Source organism: Xiphias gladius, chromosome 7, assembly GCF_016859285.1.
Source record: "Xiphias gladius isolate SHS-SW01 ecotype Sanya breed wild chromosome 7, ASM1685928v1, whole genome shotgun sequence".
NCBI lineage: Eukaryota > Metazoa > Chordata > Actinopteri > Istiophoriformes > Xiphiidae > Xiphias > Xiphias gladius.
Genome location: NC_053406.1, coordinates 19188922 through 19208183, shown reverse-complemented (window position 1 = coordinate 19208183; position 19262 = coordinate 19188922). Strand labels below are relative to the sequence as shown.

Sequence of the window (19262 nt, the reverse complement as noted above, 5' to 3'; positions counted from 1 at the left end):
ATTGCAGCTCTGGTCTCGCACGGTGTCCTCCGGCCGCGCAACCGCAGCCCGTGATGCCAGTGTGTGTGTGTGTGTGTGTGTGTTCCCGTCCGCAGTCCCGACTTCCCCTCCCGTCAGCGGGGCTGGAGATGTGAATCTGCCATGTAGCTGTCGGGCTCTACAGCGTGCGACTGCACGAACCAGGGGCGCCTAAATGTGCGCGACCATTGCAGTCCCTAGTCCGGCCGTTCCCTCGCCGTGCCACCGCGGTTGCATCAGAGTTGCATGCGTCAGTGTCGCTTTTTTTTTTTTTTTTTTCCCCCTGGAAAACGTATTCTGTGACAATACTGACGCATGTGAAACGATTAAAATGTCAGCGTGCATCCGCTTTAAATCCCTCCCAGCGGTAGGATGGACGTGTTGTTGTGTTGTCAGTCCCCAGGTCGCTTTTAAAATGGAAAGCAACAGTTGTAACGGCAGCGTTACGCTCGAAGTCTGCTTGAGTGACTTGATTCCATGTTTCAGATATAGACCATTAGTGGCTACATAGGCTGCTGTTCACGCTCAGTAGTGGTATCTGCATCAGCCGTCAACAGGTCCGCTGTGCGTACGTGTGTGTGCGCGCCTGTGTGTGTGTGTGTGTGTGTGTGTGTGTGCGCGCGCGAGCGCGTGAGTGTGTGGGGTGAGAGTGGGGTGAGAGTGACAACCTGCTCCCAAAATTAAGTTACAACCTAAAAGGATTTTTTTTTTTTTTTTTTAAAAGCTCACTGCTTACTTGGCTTTCATTTCACAGTTGTGGAATTCATTATGGTCTGTGTTGGATACCAGTTGAATGAAATTTACAGCATTGTCTAGCATCTCCGTGCCACGTTAATTTCATTAACCTCTCAGTCGAGTAAAATAATGCATTATGAATGCGAAATAACCTCAAACTCAATACACCGAGGATTGCAGCATTCGGAAACTGGTGCAGTCTCTTGGTTCAGGTAACATCCTCAAGCCAGAAATGGTCTTGTCTGACCACAGGTTTTCCATTTTGTTTGTCTTTGTGCCAGCGGCTAGCAGCAGAAGAGGGCCCGAGCTCCTGCTTTGAGAAGTGCTGAAGAGTCTGCTTTTTGATAGACTTCAAATTTTTCTTTGTTAATAATCCAGAATCGGTGGATTTGAACTTTGTCTCTATATCTGGTGAGAGAAGAACAATCCAACTAACTGGATGGGTGTGCATCTTATTATAAAGAGAGCCTACCAAGGACAGAGGGTTAATTAAAGAAAGACAGAAAGAGAGAGGGAGAGACGCAACTGGTCCTGGACATCATAAGGGAAAGTTGTTCTTATAACGACTGCTGAAGCTAAAGAGCTGCCTGCGCTGAGCATCCTGTCATGAAACACTGAGACTTTTTGCATTTTAACAAGGAATCTGTTTAGCAGCATTTGTCTTCCTGCCTCTCCTGGGGTTCAGCCTGTTGTAGCATATCAGATGGTCGAATTTCAGAAGGTTGCATAATCCCACTTAGTGCCAGTTTAATGTCATTCGTCTTTGACTGAGTGATGGTGAAGTGGATCAATACGAGCTGTCATGCAGCCACAAGACAACACTGAAGGACAGGATCTCAAAGAAAACAAAAGGAAAACGTGCAGTTGTTGTGGTGCTCTTGGTAGCCAGTTGGCATGTGACATGGTGAGTGATTGAAGATGTCCGTCTCTGGCTGCTTAAGGTGGGGTTTTGGCTTTAAAACGGAGATTGTTGTAATCAGATGGCAGTGTGCTGCTCTGCCCTCAATTTGTGTTTGTCTGTCTGTGTCCTTATTTCCTCGGTTCCCATTAAAAATGTTGATCTCCTGGTGCTTTTTGCTTTTCCTCCGTCAGAGGTGCATATTTAGGCCTACAGGAAGTACTGTCGTGTATACAGGCATACTTCTGTTGAGCGCTAAAGATAAGATCATTAAAAAGGAGCAGAGAACTAGGGGCGGTGGTGGCGGAGGTCTTCACAGGTAAGTATAATTAGCAATACAGCAGTGCAAAAATTCCCCGTTACAAACAGTCCTGCATTCAATACTTGACTTGATTTAAATAAATAAATAAATAAATAAAAGGTAATTTCGAAAACAGCAAAAAATACTTAAAGTGTTAAAAGTTAAATTGCTCATTATGCGCAAAAAATTCCAGAGTATTTTTTTACCAGTCAGTATAATATTTCCTGGAGTATTACCTCCGCCAAGGAGGTTATCTTTTCACCCGTGTCAGCAGGATTACGCAAAAAATACTAAACTGCACTGAACATGGTGGAGGGATGGGGCATGGCCCAGGGAAGAACACATTAAATTTTGGGGCAGATCCAGGTCATTTACTATGAATTTCAATTTTTTTCCTCTGAAGTCTGCTGTATGTTGTTTGACACTGGCCGTGGTGGAGGTCTGCGCTCTACTGAGGGCATTTTCTAGTATTTACTGATGCGTTTACAGTATGTGTAAGCAGCAATTTAATGCTTATAGATGGTCTTGGTGGGAGCTAAATTGAACTTTTTTTGGGGTGACTTTAATCTATAAAAATTCAGTATATGTTATTAGTTTATCCTGGGTTTTATGTGTAAAATGTTATTCTGCGAAGTAACCGAAAACCACTAGTTGTTTTAGTGGAGTAAAAAAGAAACAATATTAGCCCCTCAAATGTAGTGAGGTAGAAGTTAAAAGTAACAGAAATATGATGGAAGTGCAACTACATCAAAATTTTAGTTAAGTGAATGTACTTAGTACATTCCACCCCTGACGAGGACAGTGAACAACGATTATTAGGTTGATCTGTCGATTACTTTCTCAGTTAATTGATTATTTGTCTGCTCTATTGAATGTCAAAAAATAATTTTGAAAATATGGTCATCAGAATTTCCTAAAGGCTGAAGTGATGCCCTAAAATTGCTTGTTTTGGCTGATCAACAGGTAGTAAACTGTTTTAAACTTAGTCTTGTTTGATTTAAAAAAACCCAAAGAATAGCAGCAAATCCTGACAATTGAGAATCTGACACCAGAGAAGGTTTGGCATTTTTGCTAGACAGGTGACTCAAACCATTAATTGAATGAATCAGTTGCTGATTTAATTTTCCATGAATTGATTAATTGAGTAATTGTATCAGCTCTCGGTACAAAAATGAAGTGGTCCTCTCTCTACCATATAAAATAGTTCATACAGTACAGTACCATGTGTCAGGATGAATTTAATACTGCACTTAATGGCCCACTGATATGTGCCCACTTGTGAAGTATTTCATTGCCTGTACGTTGAGATCACCACAGTACATCATTTGTAACAATAATATACTCTTCTATTTAAAGAAATTGAATTTATTGCTCATTAAATTTACATTAAACTCTGCTTAATAAGCCTCACTCTAATTGCTAGATAATGAATGGCACTATTTTATGTGGTGGCAGCTAATCTCACTGTTGAAAAGGGAGGGGCTGGGAGAGAATTGGCAGCTGATGCATGTAAGGAATTTAGCCATTAGTAGCATCTCTAACAAAGTAAGTCATGTGGACTATGCGGCTCTCATTTCACTGAGTACGTCACACCTCCAGGCTGTGTTTTTCCGCTGTATCTGCTCTGAATTCTGCTGCTGTACATCTGTGTGAAGGCACAAGCGCTCGTCTGTAAATTGAACGTATTTAAACCATCACTACCTTGTCTGTGCGTGGCAGCGTGTGGATGTGCATCAAACTTTACACTCTCTTTGAGATGGCTTATAAAATGGACCTGAGTGCGGAGGTGCCTTGCAGCTGGAAGTGAATAGGCAGATAACACTTTGGTATTTGTCCTTCCAAGTCAGAGGTTGCAGCAAGTCATCCAGTTTACACAGAAAGAAGTTGGGTATGGAGGTCCATGTTGAAGAAAAAAAAGAATCTTTCTGTCCTTGACTTTATATTCTTTTCAGTTTCTGAAAGACTCAAATCTCTTGTTAAAAACATCTCTTGTGGTGACATGTACAGAGGTTTTTGTCCTCATACTTTATAATGGAACCTTCAGGTAAATAGTGAATCTGATGGTTTTGTCAAGGTCACAGGAGTGCTGCTGTAGACGTGCTATCACTTCGAGTCATGTAGTAAGTGTTAAGAAAAAAAAGGAGAAACTCTGTGGACATTTTTATGTTAGGGATTTGTATTGCGGTGTCAAACTGAATGACAAACTGAGGACGATCAAAAATTTGTCTGTCTGTATGTGCTGAAATGTAGTAAACAGTCAATTAGCAGAAACAGACAGATGACAGGTCCTTTCATGATTGTGGGGACAGAAGCTTCCATTCATGACTGTGCTGTGGTAATGAGGAGGAGAGCTGATGTCTCTGCTTATGAATATGACATTGTTCTCTCTGTTCCCTGGATCTCAGAGACCTCACTCTATTGGCTGTGATGCTTAGACAGTGAAAATCAGGTCCGAAGTGAAAAAAATGGAAATGCAATGTTTTTGTTTTGAAAAGGGCATAGAGTGCACATTAGTATGGGTGATGGAGCAATTACAAGCCACCATTAAGGCTTTGGAGCCATCAAAGCACAGTACCTTCAATGAGAGTACCTAAATGAAGAACTCCGTTGGGCACACATCCTCCGTATCATAAGTCTAGCAAAAATTTTTAACAAATAAGAAAACGAGTTCAGTAAAATGAAGATACTTAAAGAACAATGGCTAAAAAAGATCCCTTTGTTCCCCCTCAGTGGGTTCCCTGTGGGTTATGTTTGACCATTCATCTGTCTCTCTCACACATCACAGATGCCAGTAATTGTGTTTTTTTTACTGGGGTTGGAGGAGATTCAAGTCTTGACACCTTTAAACCTTCCCTAAATTTTACCACAGTGCACTGCATTGCGAGCTCATTTTAAGATTAATACAGAAGGGGAGCTAGAGGGAGAATCCAATTTGCTACTTGAATTTCTGTGGTACTACCTCCTGCCATTAGATGATTTCTAATAGGTTTTTCAAAAATGTTCAGTGTTTCAAACTGTTAAGCTAGCCAAACAATTCCACTTAATAGCAAACTGTAGACATTTGTTACTTTTTAACTTCTGTCAGTCTTTCCACTACCCTACACCCTTTTGTACAGTACTTCACTGTTTGCACTTTGCTGGTTCTGTAGCAAAGTTGGGGCTTGTCAGCTGTCGTACTTGGGAAGCAGTTGCAAACGTGCACCGCTCTTTGTGGAAGTGCCGGTTGGGGGATGGACTGTAAAATGTACGAATGGAAAATAACGTACACCTAACATTTTTCAATCTTTTGCTGCCGCTTTATGCAAATCAAAAGTCGCTGGCTCTGAACCCTCATTGTATTGAGACACAGAGTTTTCAATATTAAATAAATAAGACATTATGCAGCAAATAATCATGAATAGATACAGACACAATATATAATACAACCATGAAATTGTGAAATAATCCAGTACATTTTTCAAAACGCAGAAAAGACATACTGGGCAGAGCCATTTATGTCACAGGCCATCCGCTCATTCAGACCTAGGCAACAGCCAATCGCATAACTGGCCTGTGAAAGTGACTGCTTTCACATTGTCAGATTGCTGTCACATTGACAGTTTATGCTATTATGAAAATATTGATCATAGCCACTTTAATATTGAACACACTGAGTCTTTATAGTCCCATGGTATCCCCGATTTAACTATTGGGGGATTTATATCTATAAGTTATCTGTATGCCATAACTTCTCTAATGTAACTGATGAGATTGGGCCCTGCAACATTTGTTCACTTGTTAGATTTTGTCAGAAGTTGGCGATGCATCTCACATTATCAGAAATTACGCTGATCAACCCAAAGGGGCGTTCTACATAATTTGTTCACTCATCCATGTGTCATATGCAATATCTGAGACATCGGTGTATTTCATCAGAGCATCACAGCATTCAAAATTACGCTGTTTGGGCCAAATGGGAACCACAATTACAGCCTAAAAATAGGCAGAGCATATTTCTCATTGATGATGGTCCAGACAGTGATTTTATCTTTTTCACTTGCTGTTGTCTTGTCATGGACCATCCAAGACATTTTTTAAGAAACTGTCGTAACGGCTAAAGAGAAATTTAACAAAAAGAGAAGCCCGGGAGTGGATGAGACTGAGACCAGAGCTCACAACATGAAGACTGAATAACTGCTGCTCAGTGTGGAGGAGAAGGGACTCTCTCTGAGAGCCAAGACTGAATCTCTAATCAATAAATTCAGTTATTGAGCTCCGACTAATCCATAGCTTGAATTGGAATGAAAACGGTTCCGATGTTTTCATCAGCAGCTGCACAGTGTTTTCAGAAAGATGTGTTTTTGAGTAGGCTCATTATTGCATTAATTTGTTGTTTTGGTCACATTCAAAGCTGTTGACTTGAGGGGCTGTTTGGGAGTTGGCTGGCCCACACCCCTTTTGGCCCAGTCCTATCTACTATGTCCACTGTGGTCTGATGGCAGGTCATTCCCTTCTTTAGAAATCCGATGGCGAGAGCTTTACTCTATCTGGCAGAGAGCTCAGTTGCACCTTGCATTTCCGACAACGGGAGAGTGGCTGCACCTTTCTGTCTCCTCTCTGGGCTTGTTTGGGCAGATCTGAGCCTGATAAAATAAACCACTGTGTACCTAAAGTCACCTGTAAAAGCAGCGGCACACAGTTGGGAGTAACGCAACACCGCTGAAGAAAATCAAAGGTACAAGTACTCCGTATCAGTGAGTGCCAACAGAATGCAAACACTACACTAATCAATAAATCTTACATTGATAGTACAAGGGAAATGTGCAGCAGCTGCCATATTTTACTGTTAGATAAAGAGTATAATGTAAAAAAATCTAATTTTCCCAGATTCATATCTTGCTCATACACAGTGAGATATTAGGACAGGTACTGTTCTTGCTTAACACTCGTCCTCTTGAATCAGCTGCTGCCTTTCTCGCTAGAGTGCTGTTTGCAAATGCATTTATGCAGACTGAATGAAATATTATTCCCTTACACCGCAGGATACAGCTCAGCTTGGGGACAACATTAGAGTAGCCTGCTCCTTCAGAGTTTCTGGGTTTCTTTTCAGCAGTGCCCGCGATTGCACCATAACGGTTCCCTAATTTTGTTTGAACAATACACTCAGGGGTGCCAGCTGGAAAGAACAAACATGTCTTTAAGAAACAAAATTAAATATATTAAAGGACCAGAAAAACTGAACCCCTCGGTAATGTAATGCAATGCGATAGCTTGACAGTAAATTCTACTTTAAATGTTCAGTTTTTTTCTAAGGGTTACTTGCAAAGATTATTTTCATTATCAATTAATCTCTGTTATTTTTCCAGCTAATTAATTGTTTAGACTACAAAATGTCAAAACAATTTTCCACGGTCCAAGGTAATGTCTTAAAATTGCTTTGTTTTGTCTAACTTACAGTCCCAAACCCAAAGATATTCAATTCAAAAATGATACAACAAAGAAAAGCAGCAAATCCTCACATTTGGAACTAGAGAATGTTTGATCCTTTTTGCTTTGAGTAATCAATTAATTGACTAGTTGTTTCTGAACTTCCTTTACCAGTGATGTTTTTGTGTTGACTCCACTCTATGGTCCTTTTTCTTTTTTTTTTTTTTTTTAAGGTTGTATTTTGTAAAGGTGCTATATTGGATATTGGATATTGGGTGTTTCTAATCTTTTGTTCACCACATTTGCATGTATGGAGAAACAAAAATAGAGGAAACACCTCGCAGATCACAAACTACAGAGTCAAAAATAACCATATCTGAGGTATAGTTTGACATTTTGGGAAATACACTTGCTAAGAGTTACATGAGAGGATTGACACCACTCTCATGCCAGCTGCTAGTTGTAGCTTCGTCTTTAACAGACGGACATGACAGTGGGATCGATCTTCTCATCTAACTCATAGCAAAAAAGCAAATAAGTGTATTTTTCCAAAAATGTCGAGTTTTTCCTTTAAGTCTACACATCACTGACATTCAGCAACTGTTTAAAAAAATGTAAGATTCCCATTACAGAATTGTCATTGGATTAGTGGTATTACAAAATACAAAATTCCTTTAAGGTTTCTGGAATGCAGTCTGGTTTTAGGAAAATGGTTATCTGACTTCTTCGTTTACTCTAGGTGCTACCTAATACACTAAGTGGATTGCTTGGGGGACAATTTGGCAGGAAAATCATACTCAGGATTGTACTTTATACTTGCCAGTCTTGAAGTAGCATTAAGACTAACGATGTAAAAGAAAAGATGATCATTACAGAATTTAAAGTCGATGCAGATCCCTTTTCCTCCGTCTTTAGGTGAATCATAAGAAAATTTGGATGCTGTTTACTCAGAAGAAAGCTGCCGTCTGACAGGCTGATGCCGCCTGCCTTGGGGGCATCGTGCTCTTGAGTTATCAGCGTGATGATAGACCCATTTTAATTACTCTCAGACACAACACTATAATCTGTCATTGTCAGCCACATCAAGCCTGTGCAAACCAAGCACTAAGACCCATTCACCCAGACCAGAAGCCAATTGATTGCTTCTCATACTTGAGTCATTGCACTGCAGAGGGACATGGGAGGCAATAGAGTTAATGGCAGTGGTAAACTCAAAGTCACATTGTTTACATTTAAGATGAAAGGTAAATGTATTTGAAAGGAACTATTGGCTTGATCCATTGGCTTCCAAATAGCGGTCTGTCTGTAACTAACAAGGAAAGTAAACACCGAGCTGCCGAATGAACAGCTGACCTGCAGTTCAGATGGTGAGCTTACTGCGTGGCAGCTTTTTTATTTCTAAATTAAATACATGTCTGCGCTTAACGTTAACTGAGCATTTTGATTTGCTGTAACCTTTTTGTAAAAAAAAAAAAGGAGACATGGTCATTGACGAAAGGATGCCAAACATCGTCAGAGAACACGCATACACCACCTCTATCGCATGGCTGGGTTTTTCCAGGTGGTAATAGTGGTGAATGCCAGCACAGATGCCTGTAAAGGTTTGGGTTGTGTCCCTTTTCCACACTACATAGTAACTATATATACATACTACTATTCACTAATCTCTCATAGTTTACTGTTTTTGTATATAAGAAAACCAACCTACTTATCCGTTTTATACTAACAGGACATGATACAATACTTGCACCAGCGGACGTCAAGCTGCAACTTCAAAATGCCTGTGCCAATTAAACTCAACAGAGGTGTTCCTGTTCCACACAATTAGTTTTAATTATCCTTTGAGTACTGCATTGTGGGAGAATTGTTTCCATCGACAGCAGCCTCAAAAGTCAACATTTTTTTAGTCTGCCTACTGACTGTTTCAAATATACTTTTCCAGTCTGAACTCGCTACAAAATCTGATTAAAATAAGTGTGTAGTATGGATTTTAGGCATAGATTCTGTATCTCCTGATACAAAACATCTTACTGTACTTGATTTTTTTTCTTGTTTTTGTACAATTTTGAAATAAAATTAAAAAAAACTCTTTAAGCTACTATTTTTTAGTATTTGCTGTTACATCTAAAGTAGTCAAGGGCCCAGACAATATTTTTATATATCACACAGTATTTGAGGTATAGTATACACTCGTACTGCTGATTGAAGAGTTTGAGTTTTAGATGGAGATATCTGCATGATTGTGTTTTGCAATCCAGGCCTGATTTACTAAAAGCACCACAGTTTGCAGCGTCAGTAAAAATCACAAGTAGTTTAGTTTCTTGCAAAACTATGCATCTTCTCTTGACACAAATTTCCTTCCTTTAAATAATAACTTTGTATTTTTATTAGTTTTTGCTCCTGTTATGCAGGATTTTATATGTAATTTTTCTTTTCTTTTTCTTTTCTGTTTTCCCTGTGGGTTCTAATAGGGGTGTTGAAGTTTGTTGACTCCCCCTTAATAGACCTTAATGGACTCAGCGGTGCAAATTTTTTTCTGTATTCTTATGTGCTGATGTTTGTTTTGTTGTGGTTTTTTCTATTTTACAGCACTTCAAAACTTTCCTATTAAGTCTTGTAAAACTTACATTGTACAAAATAGTACCCACTCTAGATGGATCTCAGTAGTAGACCTCCATTAATGCTATCCATTTGTCAAGATAATCGGATTCCACTTGTCAGATTTTCACTCAGAGTTAATTCTTTCATCTGTCCTTTGTTCTTTGTTCCACTAGCGTACCAATTCTGGGGAAAAAAAGGGGATTTATATTTGCATATATAAATATATTCAAAAGTCCAGTATTTTTGATGATGTTTGGTGATTTTGCTCCAGTTTTATGGCTTTTTGTGAGAGGCCACACCCATTGACATTACACGTCTTGCCTCTCATGACAAATTATCTTGCTTTTATTAATTCTCATCTTATTACCATGAATTACCATGAATTACCATCCAACTTAAGTTATAGCCGAAGACAATTGACCCAATTTACATAGGAGTTTAGAAAATAGTGACAGACTAACTAGTTTGAAGTTGCAGTACTCTCCATAGTGGCTAACATGTCGTTTGGTATACCTAATATGTGCACTTTGTAGTTGTGAATTTACATATTTGTATGCGGACTAGAAGCTACAGCATCATTTTCATGACAAACTCATAAAAATACAGTAGATAAGAGGTGTGCAAAAAAAACAGGACAGCTCAGTGACAGAATAACAAAGTGGTACCGACGCACACTCGGGTACACTTCTAGCAAGTGTAGTGACAGCTCTTGAGCAAGAGGGACCTTTGTCTCTATGGACGGCGCTTAAAAACAGAAATCCACACTTTAGTGTGCACACAAGCTGAAGCAAAAAGCAAAGTTCATTCCTCACATAGAAGTACTTGTAGTTGTTTGTGCTCTTTGCAATCAGGCCTCATTTAGTTTTGACAGTCCATGATGCTCCCATAAATTTAATTGGTCATTGTGAAGTCTGCGCCCTCTCTAAAACTGTGTTCCAGTTGGTTTTCTGTTACCCTCCAAGGCAGAACACATGCCAGCACTCATTAGCACAGAGCTGCTGTTCGCAAAAAAAGGTTCAGCACCTGCCTACTTTGACTTCTTTTTATGTGCCTTGATGTTATAGCACAATAATGATTTGGCTTTAGGTCAAAGGACTTTCAGTAACTAGTGAAATATATGGGCACTGTGGCTCAGCACTGAGCTTTACTCTGAGACTGAACTTTACTCTGTCCCTCATGTTGTGTATGAACCATATATGGATTTTTTTTTTTTTTTTCTCGCAAGCTTCAATGTCGCTCTCTTAGAAAGATCTAGCTGTCAGTGCATTAATGGAAGTACAGTAGCTGTTCGCACAGTATGCCAATGCCATTCCCTTATGTGAGGGCTCTAATTTCATGTGGGTGCATGACACAAAGCACAACTCTGCACTCTTTCTTTTCTTGAGGCGCAGTGGATGGTAAACAGGATCATTATTTGTGAGTCGTAAATGGGATCGTTACTGGAATTGTCACGACGTAGTGACGTAGTAGTATGTATGTTCAACCAAATTTAACTGAATTGCTCCTTAATGATGACTAAGGTTAAAAAAAATAAAAAATAAAGGAACGACAAACTGCAAGAACTAGACATTTTTATTTTTATTATTATTTAATGTGTATATTATTATTTAAAACTGCAAATCTGGTTAATGTCTGCGTCATGACTCAGAGGAAATATGGAGACCTCTGTCCTTTCAATAAGTAACTTGAACTGCCTTTGGCAGTTTATTGTGCCTGCGGTATATTTTCCCTTGCAACTCCAATTCCCTTCACGTCCTGGGCAGGTTTCCTCTTGGGAGAAACTCATCCAAACTCTCCACACACTACCAAAGTGTACGTCACAGTTGGGAGTGCACTGCTTTTCAAAGAGATGAGAGTGGCTGTGGTATTTTTGCCCCGATCGTTACCAGCTCCTGACACTCTCTACTGATTTATTATAACAGCTTGCGTCTAATTCCACCCTGTTTCCATGTGTGGCATGGGTGCACCAAGGGTCTACAGCCATCTTTTGATTCAGACGATGCTAAATCCTAAGAGGAGAAGTGTCACAAACAGAAATCTCTTAATTGAAATCACCAAAACTGTTCAAACTTTGGTATACGATGTAGTTTTCATGTAGGACCCCAATGCTCATAAGAAGCTGATTTAAGAAAAATGTTTTCAGGTTTCTTTCGGCGTTTTGGCAAAGAAAACCTTACCAAAGACACACAGTTTTATCCAACTTTAGATGTGGTATGGCTGATTAGATTTAAGTTTATCTACACTTAAATGTTTTGTTTTTTTATTTAACAGTCACTCAATACAATTTATTCACACTCATGTGTATGCCAACTGAAGTTTTAAAGGATATCAACTGTACATCTAATGTTGTTAACTTGATTTGCAAATGGACCCAAACACAAGCATGTGTTGTTTGGCACCGTCAGTAAGGTGTCAGACTACTGTAACGTTGTCATGGATCTCAGCAAAGTGTATCTCAGAGAAATATGAGCAAAATATTTTTTACGGCTTCACTCTGTGGTCTAAACTTACCAAATGAAAAGTTTTGTTTTGTCAGTATAAGTCAAACTTAACTCTGTATAGAAAACCTCTGAGGAGGACAGAGCTGCTCTAGTCTAAAAACAGATATCAATAAATGTAAACAGCACTGGCCTTGGGATGTCATTAAAAAGAATAGCATGTCTAGACCTCATAAAACCAAAACATATTGTTATTTCGAAGCAGCAGGAGTTATTGCCTGTGAGCAGTAAGATGACATCCATCAATTTTGGGTTTTATTGGAAAATGTAGATAGGCTGCTTGGGAGATGTAAATGATTTACTTAGCATAAAGTTTTGCTTGAGCAAGCAGGGAGATAGTGTAGTTAGTGAGGCTAGGGAAGTATGTGTGTGACAAAGGCAGTATTGAAGCAAAAGCTGATTTCCCAAGCCTGAGAGAAACGTGATCTGTGCATGAATAAATAGGCCGGACCTGCACAACGTGGATTATTCTGGTTCAAATATCAGTAGACTTAAGGGTTGTCAAATGGCATACATATGTAATAGGATTGTTGTACATGATTTCATTTTGTCACTTGTACCCAAATGTCATATCTTCTAAGGTTTGTGCTGATTGTTTCCCACTGTTTGCACAAATTGCTATTTTATTCCCTCTGCCTTATTTATATTGTACGTTCAGGCCAATTGAACAGAACCTCTTCGCATTTAAAATTCTTTTCACTGATGGCAAATGAAGATTCAGAGCACAGACAAATCCCTATTAACTTCGTTACTATCTGTCAGTGCAGTATGGAAATATTTTGTGGGACACCAACCTGTATAAATTAAATTTACATGAAAAACATTTTAGATTTGGTGGGTGGAAGTTTGTAAAATTCCACGCCACATTTTTTTTTTTTTTTTTTCAAATGCCAGAGCTTCAAAGTACAGAGCATTTGCATGCAGTTGTGTATCTCTTTGACATGTTGGCCTCATCTTTCAGTAACTCTCAAATCTACATTTATTCAAATGTGTTCAGTGTGGTGAGGGTTGACACTGCATAATCCATCAAAACGTTCCATTTAAAGAGAGGGGCTTGAATTACTTGAATCATCAGAAAGCAGCCTTGCTTGTGGAGAAACAGGGCTAGAAATTGTAGAGAGTTTTAACCCAGGGAAGAGAAAAAATCTATCAAGCTGTATGGCCCGAAATCCCCTAGCTGTGAAACTAAAGTCTCCTCCCTCAGTCCGACTTTGTCTTTCTCTTTTATAATACTACTGTGTCTGTATACCAACAAAACAGAGTAAATAATCTATTTTATGTCAGTTGTAATTGGGAAAGAAAAGAGTTTGTCATTATAAGGAGAAAAAAAAAGTCTTTTTTTTTTTGCCATGATTGGCACACATTTGACAAAGACACGGACGTTGTGATGCCTGTGGTTTTCAGTCCTTGTGATTCAGTGTGAGCACTCTTTTCATTGCTATAAACAGCACATTTCTGCTATAAACAAGTGTTTTACAGTCAGTAATAAAAACTTAAGACAGAGTCATCTCCGCACTAAATGAATCATTTAATATTTTACACGAAAGGCGAAAACTGCTTGCGACAAAGAGGTCTAATTTTCGTACTCGGCTTTAAGATTCGTAAACCCCTAAATTCACCTCGCGATCATGTATTTCCATGTGGAAGTTGAGTTTTTCGTGCTTACTTAAAAATTGCAAGCTCCTCTTTTTGTTGCACCGTTATTTTGTTCAGTCATAGTTTTAGGTCGATCTTTACATTTATTTAACACTGAGTCTGTTCCATTCTGCCTTAGCTTACATCTCTGATCGGTATTTTCCAGCCATTACTGTAGATTGCGTGCAGCAGAGGAAACGTCACTGGAACTTCCAAATCTAATATAGCAAACTATAAAATATCTGTTGGAAATGCATCCATGTCTGCAGCAAATAGAGAAGAAAATCATTCCCATTTCATTTACAAGGACATCTAAATGTCTACATAAATGTGAAGCTGATTACTTCTATGTATAGATGTTCATATCTATCTTTATCTGTCATCTATCTTTATCTATATTTTAAGTTCATATCTAGTCGTTGCAATTAAAGAAGTGGTTTAAATTCTCTGTGGTTCCACAAGCAACAGGGAGAACAAATGCGTGTTTCAATAGCTGTCTTTTCAGTGGCTTCAGTCAAGGTTGCGTTTCAGTCCAGTGTATTTTGTGATGCTTTCATTAACACAGATATCAGCTCTCCACTTCATGTGTATAGGGGAGTTGGAATTTTCATTCGTGTGTCCAATCTCGAGGTTGGAATGTGCAGTAAGGGACCCATGTGTAAAAAATGAATTAAGCAGCATTTTGCTGTGCTTCAGTTAAGGTCAAAACTGTACGCTTAATCTCAGTCACACCTCTGTGGTGTTTTTATAGATCAAAATTGAATTTTGTCGATTAAACACCGCTTCAGAGGCTTTTACACAGAACCTTATGAAACCTTGTGTTTTCATTATCAGCTGACACAAAGGATTGAACATAACACACTGACACCATATCCATTTGGACTTTATTAAGCTGACAAGGGATTTGCTTTAGTTGATACTTACTTATTTATTGGCCCTTGGTTAGGATAAGAAAAAAACCCCACCCTTTGAGTTTAATTGGAAGATCAATACCACTCTCTCCTCTGTATGCTGAATGTGAAGCTATAGCCAGGAGCAGGATATGGTTAGCTAACCATAAAGACTGGAAACAGGGGGGGCAGAGACGGCTAGCCTGGCTCTGTCCCAAAGTTTAAAAAAAAAAAAAAAAAAAATCCACCTACCAGCTCTTTTGAAGTTTTCTAATTAACACGTTATGTAACACTGGTTGAATCAGTAGACAGAAATAACAAAATTACAGTAAGTAGAAACTGAACAGCAATATTAGGCAAAGACATATGAGGAATATGGATCAGAGCACATATCTACGCTTCAGCATATGGAACCACAGCCTTTCATGTCATAATGCTGCAGAAAGTGCAGCCTGCAGATGTTATGCTTTCTTAAACACCTCCTCGTCAGGAATAGGAAGAACGTTGGCGCAAAAAGTACGAGCAGATTTATTACGGCATGTATTTTAGTATTTTATAAATACATACAGTAAACATAACTCCTGCAGAGTAAAGAGATACTTGTCTCTTTGACTGGATAACTTGTTGATTAACAGCACAGGTAGATGAAAAGAGAGCAGAGGGAACTTTCGCGGTTACTTGGGTGACGCATTGAGCCCATGACTGACGAAACGTTGAATGGCAGTTGGCAGGCCCTCGGGGAAGCACCTGTCTGTCAAAATGTATTGTAAGTGCAAGTGACATTATTAGGACGATGATGTCACCTTGTGCTTATGTAATGTGTAAAGTTTGAAATGACACATTCATAATAAACAAACTATTAGTGTGATAGGTGACATGTTTAGTCCAGTGATTAGGCATAATTGTGTTTAACGATTCCCCAGACACACAGCCATCGCTCTCTGTGTTGAATAGGTCACCTCTGAATATCCATCAGCTCTTATGTCATCAACACGGACGCAATTTGCTCCAAAAAAAAAGAAACGTTGCTCTTCCCTCCACGGCCACGTTTTGCCAACCCCGGACCAGCTCGGCCATCAGGCATCCACAATGGCATAATTATGGAGTATTAAACCGTCACAATGACACATCAGTCAGACAAGATCTGCAAAATAACAGCGGGACCTACTTGGTGTTTACCCTCACTCCTGTCAGAATGGCCTGAAAAATTGAGGTTTGTTTGCTGCTGGATCATAATTACAGCCGGTATTTATGAGACCCATCAAGCCTTCAGTTAAGAGGAGCTGCATTTGAAGGTGACTCTGGGATGCATCACATCAGACTGCGGACACAGTGGAACAAGGCTTTCAGACAAGCTGTCTCCTCTCACATAGCCTTTTAAATCATCATCACTCTAGCCAGCTGTATGATAGCTCACATGATGTATCACCTGTTAGAGCTGCAGCATACGCACCACCAGCAGACAGTGACAATGAGTTTCGCAGCAAGCCGTTCAACAGCCACAGTCATTTGATGGTTTCTGGTTCCCGTTATTAAGCCGTCGCTTGCGTGCTGTTGTGTTAAGCGTCACTTAAGCTGCCAGTTAGGTTTAGGGGATGTTTCCTTAGGCACCTACTTGTTATTTCAATGACGTGGCCAGTTGAATTTTTCATGACTTCAATCAGCTTGAAGGAGCTTGTTAGACTGAAGATTTTGACACTGCTGTGATTCTGCTGTCCGTCCAAATGTCATTCAGCTCAAACTCGGCTGTCTGTACATCCACATAGTCTGAGTAAACTGGCTGTTGGTCATATTCAGGCTAAACGAACAGGTTTTTTGTGTAGTTTTGTCCATCAGAGCTATAGTTCTGAATGTGATAACACTGTGCTCGCAAGCTTAATTGTTGACATGCGGACACGGCGACGCTGTTAGACAGGCTTTAACAATGGAATTCATATGGAAAAAGACTGTAGCTCATGTGCCATAGAACTCCATTATTGTCCAAAAAACTATTTAAACTAAAAAGCCACACTGTTGAGCTCAATGACAACCGGATGTTCGTTCATTACCGTGTACATGGGCATTGTAGTTTATTTTTGGTCAAAACCACATTCACCATCCTGCAGCAAGAAATACTCACTAGAGTACCAATTGTGTATTAATCCACGGTTGTAAATAGTCCCCAAAAAGTGCCCTATATACTCCTGTTTGAGTAAGGTCTTGTTAAAACCTACAGTGCCCAGCTGTTAGGCCTTTTTTCCTTAAATGAAACTCTTTATTGATTTGTTTTTAAAGATCTGTGTCTTCAGTAGGAACAGAGTGTAATATAGAATATTGTCAGCCTTGTACTTTAAGGTGATATTCAGATGGCACTGTTTACCTTTATCTTGCCAGTTGAATATACACAGTTGCCATTTTTTTTAAAGGATGAAAGGTAGCAGCTTCTCACACAGGAAGCAGAAAGGTTGATCTCAATAATGACAGTGGATCCCAGTAGTAACAGTAAAGAACTGCGAAATTCCAGATTTATATGTTCAAAAACAGCACCTTGCTTCTCACACTTGGAGTGTGAATTAAACCAGGTTATTTTAACCAAACAATGATGTTTACACATGGAAAACCTACAACCAAGACAGCAGGACTCTAATGTAAAAGTAGCCAATGTGTATACACAGGGATGTCCTTGTTTTTTGGGTTTTTTTTTTCTTTTTCTTTTTTCCTTCACTCCCATTTCTTTGTTTCTTTTCTCACCCCTCTTTACGTACCACATCCACTTATTACAGTTGGAGGGCAGGTGTGTGTCTGGCCTCAGCTGGGCGTTATCCTTGGCCAGACTGTCCTTGGACCCCCATGTCTGTCTCATAACCTTGGCTGCAGCAGCCCCATATATCACAGGCTATTCTTAAAGCTTTACTTACCATTGATTAATCTACTTTAGTCTGATTCAGAAATGATCAAAGGAAAAAGCATCAAAGCACTTTATGGAGGTAATTACTCACTCATTAGCCATATGTTTGACAAGTTTGCCCTCCTGGCATTGGAAACCTCTCTATTAATCATAAACACAGATCTGACAGAAGGAGATGATGAAAAGATGAAATATATATATCCTGACAGAGAATCAGTAAAATGATATTATTGATGGATTACAGAGAGAGCTGTCATAAAATAGCACAGACTATACTTGATGTATGACTGCCGAGAATATATTTTGGGTCATCATTGCGGCCACCATCTTTCTTCACAGACCATGTTGCAGTCATCATTATCAGTCTGACCTGCTCGGGGAATTTTTCTGCCCATTCAAACACCCAGATGTCAACACATGCGGCTTGTTATAACTGAAGCAATCTAAACAAATGATCTCACCTGGCCCCTTAAACATGTTGCCCTCCACATAATATAAGGATGTGACCCCCCCCTGCCCCTCCAAACCAGCCACCCACTCTCCGTCTCCTGTCTTCCTGGGCAATCTCCCCAGGCTGGGAGGACAAGACAGGACAGGACAGGAGAGGATAAATTACAGCCACAGAGCCCTGGCGCTCTCTCGTGCTTTCATTTGCACCAGCAATTAATCAGCCATCACTGGAGAGCTCTTGCATGTCAGGCTGAGGATTTTATTAGGGATGTCCTTTATGGGCCTTAATGAGACTTATGTCTTCCTTGAGTATTTCATTTGCTGCACATAGCCTGGCCTTTTTAGCCTTTTTTTTTTTTTCCACAACAGTACAACTTGGCAGGGTTTTGTTCCTCACCTCTCAATGATCTTGACTTGATTTGCCCTTTCATCCACTGCCTCTTTCGCTATTACAAATCCTCTTGTCTTGCAGGTATCTAATTTTGGGTACAATTAGGGCGGATTGTGTTTTTGTTTTTTTCCTGACATTCCTTCTGGCTCTAGTTTTGAAATGCAGCACTAAGTGAGTTATTGAAAATGTGGCAAATAACCTTCTGTTTTGCGAAATGCGGAGGTAGACAGTTAGGCATCACAATAACTGCTTAAGCGTGATAAAAGTAAAATATAAAGCATCATCAGTCAAATACAATACCTTGGCTGACTGGATGTATGTTATTATTACCATTAAATTTGAAGCACAGAGCTTAAAGGACCTGAAAACACATTTTCTCAAACAGGTTGTTACTATAAATGATACGCTTCTACATGACCACAGTGTTTTCTGCCAAATCAGAAACGGTTTTAGTAATTTCACATGAGAGATTTTGTTTTTTTGTCCATGCTCTTCTGAGTGATTTGGAGGGGGGTGGCTCAGTTGGAAAAAGCTGTTGTCACGTACTTCTGT

The 19262-nt window shown here is 39.6% G+C and overlaps 1 protein-coding gene across 5 annotated transcripts in view; it reads left to right on the top strand.

Moving 5' to 3' along the window:
* The window catches only part of cadm1b (cell adhesion molecule 1b), a 164630-nt gene that overhangs the window by 17584 nt on the left and 127784 nt on the right, over positions 1-19262 (top strand). The gene's annotated exons all lie outside the window — the stretch shown is intronic.